Raw genomic sequence first — 12,500 nt, forward strand, 5'->3', positions numbered from 1 at the left:
GTATGTTATAGAGAGTCATATTAAGTCATTATAACAATGTATGTTATAGAGTCTATATTAAGTCATTTACAACATGTATGTTATAGAGAGTCTATATTATGTCATTACAACAATGTATGTTATAAAGAGTCCATATTAAGTCATTACAACAATGTTGTTATAGAGAGTCCATACTTGACCATTACAACAATGTATGTTATAGAGAGTCAATATTAAATCATTACAAAAATGTATGTTTATAGAGAGTCTATATTAAGTCATTACAACAATGTATGTTAAGAGAGTCTATATTAAGTCATTACAACAATGCATGTTATAGAGAGTCTATATTGAGTCATTACAACAATGTATGTTATAGAGAGTCTATGTTAAGTCATTACAACAATGTATGTTATAGAGAGTCTATATTAATTCATTACAACAATTTACGTCATAGAGTCCATATTAATTCATTACAACAATGTATGTTATATGGAGTCCATATTAAGTCATTACAACAATGTATGTTATAGAGAGTCTATATTAAGTCATTATAACAATGTATGTTTTAGAGTCTATATTTAGTCATTACAACAATGTATGTTATAGAGAGTCCATATTAAGTCATTACAACAATGTATGTTATAAAGAGTCCATATTAAGTCATTACAACAATGTATGTTATAGAGAGTCCATACTTGACCATTACAACAATGTATGTTATAGAGAGTCAATATTAAATCATTACAAAATGTATGTTATGGAGAGTCTATATTAAGTCATTACAACATTGTATGTTATAGAGAGTCTATATTAAGTCATTACAACAATGCATGTTATAGAGAGTCTATATTAAGTAATTACAAACAATGTATGTTATAGAGAGTCTATATTAAGTCATCACAACAATGTATGTTATAGAGAGTCCATATTAAGTCATTACAACAATGTATGTTATAGAGAGTCTATATTAAGTCATTACAACAATGTATGTTATAGAGAGTCCATATTAAGTCATTACAACAATGTATGTTATAGAGAGTCCATATTAAGTCATTACAACAATGTATGTTATAGAGAGTCTATATTAAGTCATTACAACAATGTATGTTATAGAGAGTCCATATTAAGTCATTGCAACAATGTATGTTATAGAGAGTCTATATTAAGTCATTACAACAATGTATGTTATAGAGAGTCTATATTACGTCATTGCAACAATGTATGTTATAGAGAGTCTATATTACGTCATTACAACAATGTATGTTATAGAGTCTATATTAAGTCATTACAACAATATATGTTATAGAGAGTCCATATTAAGTCATTACAACAATGTATGTTATAGAGTATATATTAAGTCATTACAACAATGTATGTTATAGAGAGTCTATATTACGTCATTGCAACAATGTATGTTATAGAGAGTCTATATTACGTCATTACAACAATGTATGTTATAGAGTCCATATTAAGTCATTTCAACAATGTATGTTATAGAGAGTCCATATTAAGTCATTACAACAATGTATATTATAGAGAGTCTATAATAAGTCATTACAACAATGTATGTTATAGAGAGCTATATTAAGTCATTACAACAATGTATGTTATAGAGTCCATATTAAGTCATTATAACAATGTATGTTATAGAGAGTCTATATTACGTCATTACAACAATTTATGTTATAGAATCCATATTAAGTCATTACAACAATTTATGTTATAGAGAGTCCATATTAAGTCATTACAACAATGTATGTTATAAAGATTCATATTATGTCCTTACAACAATGTATGTTATAGAGAGTCTATATTAAGTCATTACAACAATGTATGTTATAGAGAGGACATAATAAGTCATTACAACAATGTGTGTTATAGAGAGCCATATTAAGTCATTACAACAATGTATGTTATAGAGACTCCATATTAAGTCATTACAACAATGTGTGTTATAGAGAGTCTATATTAAGTCATCACAACAATGTATGTTATAGAGAGTCTATATTAAGTCATTACAACAATGTATGTTATAGGGAGTCCATATTAAGTCATTACAACAATGTATGTTATAGAGAGTCTATATTAAGTCATTACAACAATGTATGTTATAGAGAGTCTATATTAAGTCATTACAACAATGTATGTTATAGAGAGTCTATATTAAGTCATTACAACAATGTATGTCATACAGAGTCTATATTAAGTCATTACAACAATATATGTTATAGAGAGTCTATATTAAGGCATTACAACAATGTATGTTATAGAGAGTCTATATTATGTCATTACAACAATGTATGTTATAGAGAGTCCATATTAAGTCCTTACAACAATGTATGTTATAGAGAGTCCATATTACGTCATTACAACAATGTATGTTATAAAGAGCCTATATTAAGTCATTACAACAATGTATGTTATAGAGAGTCTATATTAAGTCATTACAACAATGTATGTTATAGAGACTCTATATTAAGTCATTACAACAATGTATGTTATAGAGAGTCTATATTAAGTCATTACAATAATGTATGCTATAGAGATTCTATATTAAGTCATTACAACAGTGTATGTTATAGAGAGTCTATATTATGTCATTACAACAATGTATGTTATAGAGAGTCTATAGAGAGTCTATATTAATTCAAAACAACAATGTATGTTATAGAGAGTCTATATTAATTCATTACAACAGTGTATATTATAGAGAGTCTGTATTAAGTCATTACAACAATGTATGTTATAGAGAGTTTTTACTAATTCATTACAACAATGAAAGTTATAGAGACTCTATATTACGTCATTACAACAATGAATGTTATAGAGAGTCTATATTACGTCATTACAACAATGTATGTTATAGAGAGTCTATATTACGTCACTACAACAATGTGTGTTCACAGCCGTTTAAATAGGGCCCAAACTTTCACTTTAGTTACTTCTTCCCTCACTGGCTACCGTCAAGTAATGTAAACAATCCACCGTCAACCACAATGATAACAGCTGTCAAGACAGCGTGCATTGGCAATAAATTATGTCTGCAGGTAAATCTCATCGTTTTGAATTTCTCTCAGGCAGAGAGTAGTAGAAATTTCATCAAAATACTCAATTTTCTCAGCCCGTTGTGGACGCAGCATCTTTTTCATAATTTTCAAACATATATGGATGGAAAGGCCAATTTTTCTTCTACAAGACGCAATTATTTTTATTTACATCATTAAATGATAAGTTTGTGTTTTGCTCTTTTGAATATTCAGAGTTTTTTATGAAATAAATATTGAAATTATAAGTTTAAGAAATATTTAAAAATTCAAAATATCAAACCAACACTTTTTACCATCAAGTGTGAGGGATCAGAGAAAAGTAGATAAAATTATCTTTCATATGATATATACTTTATTATGTAGATTCAGGGATTTAAGAATAGAGGGTGTGGAAAGGAATCTCAATAATTATTTTTGTTACCAACAAAGAGGAGAATATTTCATGATATTTTAGAAACCCAATATTTGATTTCATTGAATTTAAGCGGAAATTTTAGATATTTCTTAAATTTACTTATTTTAGTTCTGTTCAGGTTATGGAGAGACACACTGAAGACGGTCATCACACCAGTACAAATGAAATATGTCGAATTTGTTGTGAAAGAGTACAGAGCCGTGCTGAGAGGATTAAAAGACTCTAGACGTTATCAACAATTGCTATAAATATAAATGTGAAATTCTGACATATTTAAATATTTCAATTTGCGAGAAATGTATCTCACTGATACATAATTTAAAGAAATGCGATGCAGGTATTGATACCTTTGGTTCAATGAGAAAACTCTGAACAAGGAACAAATACTTAATGAGGTGAATATGATCCTAATCTTTCACCAGTGATGTGCTATATGCAGTCTATATGGCACACAAATTAAAAGAGGTGCATGTCAAGTACATGAAAAAAGTAATGGGCATGGATATCTCAAAAATAAGGTTATGAAAATTATAAGCACTCTTTCAGATTTTCTTAGTGGTTTTGATTGTCTTTAAATGAATGTCATTATATAACAATTTTTAATGGAATTCTTATAATTCGTTGATTCTGGGATAAATATAAGTGAATCACATTTGACTATGTTTCTGGTTTATTAAAAAATTTCTATTAAGACAATGCTATGATTGGATTTCAATTTTACCTTACTCAAAATCCTTACTTTTACGTACAGGTGAACTGATATCTCAATAACGCCTCAATCTACTGGTATAAAATTTATATGTCTACATTTTACAGATATTCAACATTATTTCCATTACTTTTATTTTAAAATCTTAAGTGTTGAACATGTTAAAATATTCTCTTAAAAATTTTAATTCACTTAAATTTATGTATCAATTTCATGGGTTATCCCTCTTGATTTTTAACACCATCATAATAATGATTAAATAATCAATGAAAACTCTGTTAATAAACTGGTAGTATAAAAATATTTTTGCTACTCTTAATAACGGTAATACTACATTAGTTTGAAATTCAGAAAAAATCGATCAAAACGGCGAAAAAATTGTCTCCCTCTCTCAGTGTAAAGTTATGACTCATCATTTTTTTTTTTTTTTTTTTTTTTTTTTTTTTTTTTTTTTTTTTTTTTTTTTTTTTCAAAATGGCGGCGCTGAATAGCGACGCACAGTTACACCTATGTGATGAATTCTTTTGATATTTATTTGTTTCATGACAACATTTCACTCATTTCCGTATTAAACGTTGTATGATTGTTCGTATTAATGAATGGTATGTACTTCAAACTTTAACGTTTAGAGTTCTGCTTCAAATCCTCGGAAAAATCGTTCGTATCAATGTTTTTGTCTGAAGGAAATCGAAATGGCGGCGGCCTTGTTTACTTCCGACACAAAAGTGCACCGCTAATTTCATCTTATTTCGCGATTTGTTGATTGAAGACCTATCCTTCGCTTAATATTACATAAAGCGTTGTATGATGATTTAGAATTACAAAGAGGCATCAAAAATAATAAACCATCCTGTTGATGAAGTAGAAAGAATTCACGGAAAAGCAATAGAAAGGAAAGCATTCTCAATTACCAACAATAAAAAAAACAACATTTTATACCATGAATTTGGTCTTTTGCCATCTGGGAGAAGTTTTTGTCAGATTAAATGTGGAACTAACAAGTATAAATCGACGTTCGTTCCATCAGCAATAAAAATGTTGAATATTTCATATGGTACAGCAAAACCAAGGATTGATGCGTTGACTGATTGACTGATTAATTTGTTTAATGTTAGATGAAGTGACCAATTGATAATGATGATAATATTTGGTGTTGAATTGCCAAGAATGTAACGAATTGAAAATGAAATGAATATGTTAATGTTGTGTATGTCGCACGCGTGAAAGAAAGAGAGGAAGAGAGAGAGAATGGGTAGAGGTGTCTGTTCAATGTTATAGTTATCATATAACGTTATGACAAGTGTAACTAAATGACAAATTGCCATATTTATGGACAATAAAGATCTATTATTATTATTATTATTATTATTATCCCTAGACTGCCTAGATTTACCTGGCGAACTAAACTGAAAGCAATAAACGCCTGTGTGTTATAGAGAGTCTATATTACGTCATTACAACAATGTATGTTATAAAGAGCCTATATTAAGTCATTACAACAATGTATGTTATAAAGAGCCTATATTAAGTCATTACAACAATGTATGTTATAGAGAGTCTATATTAAGTCATTACAACAATGTATGTTATAGAGAGTCTATATTAAGTCATTACAACATGTATGTTATAGAGAGTCTATATTAATTCATTACAACAATGTATGTTATAGAGAGTCTATGTTAAGTCATTACAACAATGTATGTTATAGAGAGTCTATGTTAAGTCATTACAACAATGTATGTTATAGAGAGCCATATTAAGTCATTACAACAATGTATGTTATAGAGAGCCATATTAAGTCATTACAACAATGTATGTTATAGAGAGCCATATTAAGTCATTACAACAATGTATGTTATAGAGAGTCCATATTAAGTCATTACAACAATGTATGTTATAGAGTCCATATTAAGTCATTACAAAAATGTATGTTATAGAGAGTCCATATTAAGTCATTACAACAATGTATGTTACAGAGAGTCCATATTAAGTCATTACAACAATGTATGTTATAGAGAGTCCATATTAAGTCATTACAACAATGTATGTTACAGAGAGTCCATATTAAGTCATTACAACAATGTATGTTATAGAGAGTCCATATTAAGTCATTACAACAATGTATGTTATAGAGTCCATAGTATTGTCATTACAAAATGTATGTTATAGAGAGTCCATATTAAGTCATTACAACAATGTATGTTACAGAGAGTCCATATTAAGTCATTACAGAAATGTATGTTATAGAGAGTCCATATTAAGTCATTACAACACTGTATGTTATAGAGAGTCCATATTACGTCATTACAACAATGTATGTTATAGAGAGTCCATATTAAGTCATTACAAGAATGTATGTTATAGAGAGTCTATAATAAGTCAATACAACAATGTATGTTATAGAGAGTCCATACTTGACCATTACAACAATGTATGTTATAGAGAGTCCATATTAAGTCATTACAACAATGTATGTTATAGAGAGTCCATATTAAGTCATTACAACAATGTATGTTATAGAGAGTCTATATTAAGTCATTACAACAATATATGTTATAGAGAGTCTATATTAAGTCATTACAACAATGTATGTTATAGAGAGTCCATATTAAGTCCTTACAACAATGTATGTTATAGAGAGTCCATATTAAGACATTACAACAATGTATGTTATAGAGAGTCCATATTACGTCATTACAACAATGTATGTTATAGAGAGTCTATATTACGTCATTACAACAATGTATGTTATAAAGAGCCTGTATTAAGTCATTACAACAATGTATGTTATAGAGAGTCTATATTAAGTCATTACAACAATGTATGTTATAGAGAGTCTATATTAAGTCATTACAACAATGTACGTTATAGAGAGTCTATATTAAGTCATTACAACAATGTATGTTATAGAGATTCTATATTAAGTCATTACAACAATGTATGTTATAGAGAGTCTATATTAAGTCATTACAACAATGTATGTTACAGAGAGTCCATATTAAGTCATTACAACAATGTATGTTATAGAGAGTCCATATTAAGTCATTACAACAATGTATGTTATAGAGTCCATAGTATGTCATTACAACAATGTATGTTATAGAGAGTCCATTTTAAGTCACTACAACAATGTATGTTACAGAGATTCCATATTAAGTAATTACAGCAATGTATGTTATAGAGAGTCCATATTAAGTCATTACAACAATGTATGTTATAGAGAGTCTATATTACGTCACTACAACAATGTGTGTTATAGAGAGTCTATATTACGTCATTACAACAATGTATGTTATAAAGAGCCTATATTACGTCATTACAACAATGTATGTTATAAAGAGCCTATATTAAGTCATTACAACAATGTATGTTATAGAGAGTCTATATTAAGTCATTACAACAATGTATGTTATAGAGAGTCTATATTACGTCATTACACAATGTATGTTATAGAGAGTCTATATTAAGTCATTACAACAATGTATGTTATAGAGAGTCTATATTAAGTCATTACAACAATATATGTTATAGAGAGTCTATATTAATTCATTACAACAATGTATGTTATAGAGAGTCTATGTTAAGTCATTACAACAATGTATGTTATAGAGAGTCTATGTTAAGTCATTACAACAATGTATGTTATAGAGAGCCATATTAAGTCATTACAACAATGTATGTTATAGAGAGCCATATTAAGTCATTACAACAATGTATGTTATAGAGAGCCATATTAAGTCATTACAACAATGTATGTTATAGAGAGTCCATATTAAGTCATTACAACAATGTATGTTATAGAGTCCATATTAAGTCATTACAAAAATGTATGTTATAGAGAGTCCATATTAAGTCATTACAACAATGTATGTTACAGAGAGTCCATATTAAGTCATTACAACAATGTATGTTATAGAGAGTCCATATTAAGTCATTACAACAATGTATGTTACAGAGAGTCCATATTAAGTCATTACAACAATGTATGTTATAGAGAGTCCATATTAAGTCATTACAACAATGTATGTTATAGAGTCCATAGTATGTCATTACAACAATGTATGTTATAGAGAGTCCATATTAAGTCATTACAACAATGTATGTTACAGAGAGTCCATATTAAGTCATTACAGCAATGTATGTTATAGAGAGTCCATATTAAGTCATTACAACACTGTATGTTATAGAGAGTCCATATTACGTCATTACAACAATGTATGTTATAGAGAGTCCATATTAAGTCATTACAAGAATGTATGTTATAGAGAGTCTATAATAAGTCAATACAACAATGTATGTTATAGAGAGTCCATACTTGACCATTACAACAATGTATGTTATAGAGAGTCCATATTAAGTCATTACAACAATGTATGTTATAGAGAGTCCATATTAAGTCATTACAACAATGTATGTTATAGAGAGTCTATATTAAGTCATTACAACAATATATGTTATAGAGAGTCTATATTAAGTCATTACAACAATGTATGTTATAGAGAGTCCATATTAAGTCCTTACAACAATGTATGTTATAGAGAGTCCATATTAAGACATTACAACAATGTATGTTATAGAGAGTCCATATTACGTCATTACAACAATGTATGTTATAGAGAGTCTATATTACGTCATTACAACAATGTATGTTATAAAGAGCCTGTATTAAGTCATTACAACAATGTATGTTATAGAGAGTCTATATTAAGTCATTACAACAATGTATGTTATAGAGAGTCTATATTAAGTCATTACAACAATGTATGTTATAGAGAGTCTATATTAAGTCATTACAACAATGTATGTTATAGAGATTCTATATTAAGTCATTACAACAATGTATGTTATAGAGAGTCTATATTATGTCATTACAACAATGTATGTTATAGAGAGTCTATAGAGAGTCTATAATAATTCACAACAACAATGTATGTTATAGAGAGTCTATATTAAGTCATTACAACAATGTATATTATAGAGAGTTTTTACTAAGTCATTACAACAATGAATGTTATAGAGAGTCTATATTAAGTCCTTACAACAATGTATGTTATAGAGAGTCCATATTAAGTCCTTACAACAATGTATGTTATAGAGAGCCTATATTAAGTCATTACAACAATGTATGTTATAGAGATTCTATATTACGTCACTACAACAATGTGTGTTATAGAGAGTCTATATTACGTCATTACAACAATGTATGTTATAAAGAGCCTATATTACGTCATTACAACAATGTATGTTATAAAGAGCCTATATTAAGTCATTACAACAATGTATGTTATAGAGAGTCTATATTACGTCATTACAACAATGTATGTTATAAAGAGCCTATATTAAGTCATTACAACAATGTATGTTATAGAGAGTCCATAGTATGTCATTACAACAATGTATGTTATAGAGAGTCCATATTAAGTCATTACAACAATGTATGTTACAGAGAGTCCATATTAAGTCATTACAGCAATGTATGTTATAGAGAGTCCATATTAAGTCATTACAACAATGTATGTTATAGAGAGTCCATATTACGTCATTACAACAATGTATGTTATAGAGTCTATATTAAGTCATTACAACAATGTATGTTATAGAGAGTCCATAGCACGTCATTACAACAATGTATGTTATAGAGAGTCCATATTAAGTCATTACAAGAATGTATGTTATAGAGAGTCTATAATATGTCATTACAGCAATGTATGTTATAGAGAGTCCATACTTGACCATTACAACAATGTATGTTATAGAGAGTCCATATTAAGTCATTACAACAATGTATGTTATAGAGAGTCCATATTAAGTCATTACAACAATGTATGTTATAGAGAGTCAATATTAAGTCCTTACAACAATGTATGTTATAGAGAGTCTATATTAAGTCATTACAACAATGTATGTTATAGAGAGTCCATATTAACCCTATTTTCATACTAAAATAGAAAGTCCTATTTCCTGATTTGGGGTCCATTTGGCCCCCATGACTTGCAAAGAGAAAAATACTAGAAAGTCCTATTTCCTGATTTGGGGTCCATTTGGCCCCATGACTTGCAAAGAGAAAAATACTAGAAAGTCCTATTTTCTGATTTGGGGTCCATTTGGACCCCATGACTTCACATAGTAATATACTAGAAAGTCCTATTTATTTCTTATTTGAGGGCCATTTATCCCCCATGATTGTACTATGGAAAATTCAGTTAAAATCATATTTTCTCATTAAATGTATATAGGCAATATAAGTTTGCATCATTTTGTTGTTTTTGTTGTGACATTATGCTGGTAGATGGCATCATCAATAATTGACTTGGTAATTTTGTTTCCTATGATGAGCGCCAGTTTCAGTTACCTACTTTTTCATCAACTCTAATCAAGAAACATCCAAGTAAGTACTAACTCATTACCTTTTTTTCATTAGATGTGTGATGTATGAAGATTATTCTGACACTTATCCTATGTAACGAAAAATGAATTGATAGTATTGTTAATTTTATGATTGTAGTACCAGTGAGTGAAATGATGAAACAATAATGGATACATGAAAGCGCTAATATTCAATTTAATGTTTCTTCCAATACTTGCCTTACTTTCGCTTCTTGATTATCTTTTATTCTTGTGTGTACTCTACCTAACCACAGATTTGTTTGTAACTTCTTATGACAAGTGATTTATTTTCTTGTGCCGTTATTCTGAACTAAATTATATTATGAACTAAATTAGCTTAAATGTCTACATTATGTTTCAGTCATATTGTATTGATATTATTGCTTTTGAATTTTTGAATTTGCTAACTAGATAAATGATTTGTATGTTGCTGGGTGTTTTTTTTTTTAATTTTCAGCCATCCGTTATGTGGTCTAAATTATGTTGCATTGGACCTAAACCATAACGAATGGAGAAAGTGTAACATCCTTTATAGTTTGAATGCTCAGATATACATTGAGTTGTAGTCTACTGGGGCAACCCCAGTGCATGAGGAAGGTATGTCACCTACTATTTATTTAAAACTGAATGGTACCTATTACATTTATATATGTAATGGTTGTTAGCTCGGAGTTAATAACAGGCATCATATGAAATCTAATATGAGAATATGAGTTTCAATTCTGATTGTTAGAATGTCATTTGTCCAAACAGTAACAGCATTATCAAGTAGGGCCTATGTTTCTATTGTATGAAATAGTAAAATAAATATCAAGTTGGTGTAAGATTAGCTTATCTTTAACCAGTGAATTGACAGAATATCATCAATTAATAATGCAAGATAAAGATGAGCTGTTGCAAATCAAGTTCCAGGTAATGGATGATTTTCCCCCACGATGATAATGATGAAGGTATAAATTAATAATATTGACAACTCATCAATTTTTGGATTTATTGGCTGCAAAGACTTCAGAGTAAAAGCCGTTTTTTTAAAGATGAAAAATCGAACATTTATACCTCTTTTATCTGACTCGTTGGATGTGACTTTCAGCATATCACAGCAAATCCATGAAGACAACGAGAAAATTACATTGTATTGTAATCACATTACTCTCAGATACTTTCATATTTGATGTTTTCTTTTATTTCTACATGACTATAATTGTCAATTGGGGATTCCAGTGAAATAAAGTTTTCAAAATAATAATAATATACTCACATCCCCAAAATACTCCCCCCCCCCCTCTCTCTCTCTCTCTCTCTCTCTCTCTCTCTCTCTCTCTCTCTCTCTTTCATCGCCATTTCCAGTTGTGTGTTCCTTCCCAATATAATTTTCTTCTTCTAATCCTTCAGACACTGGCGGTATTTCACCATTTCATTGGAATGGGAATGATACAAGTTCTTCAAATGAAAGCATCACTGATGAAGAAATGCCACTGATTCTGCTGCAGCCAGATCCAGAAATAGATGCCACCGATTCTGAATCTGAGGTAGATGAAGCTGAAGAAACAATAGAAGTCGGCAACTTCCAAAATACATTGTTTGTGGAGGAATGCACTGCTTGGAATTAATAAGAACAAAATTCCACATAGAGGAAGAATTCTATCAAAGTTCATAATATCCAAAAGAACCATGTCATGCATTCAAAGAAAATTGAAAAAGCCTGCCTCCGGAGTATTCTATTTTTTTCACTAAGAAAATGAAAAGTACTCTTGTGGTGATATGTACGAAGAAGGGAAAAGAACAAAATATACAAGTGCAAGATGGGAGAATAAGATCAACAGCACAACAGGAAGAGGAAGAATGCGACAAGGGGAAGATCCATAAAATGTCCGAGAAAAAAATGATGTAAAATTCAGAAAGACTTGCAGCAGATGTGGAGAATTTACATGTTCACAGCGTAGCAGAATAATATGTACTT

The sequence above is a fragment of the Berghia stephanieae genome, chromosome 15, assembly GCF_034508935.2.
Source record: "Berghia stephanieae isolate SIO BIC M18660-M18661 chromosome 15, UCSD_Bste_1.3, whole genome shotgun sequence".
NCBI lineage: Eukaryota > Metazoa > Mollusca > Gastropoda > Nudibranchia > Aeolidiidae > Berghia > Berghia stephanieae.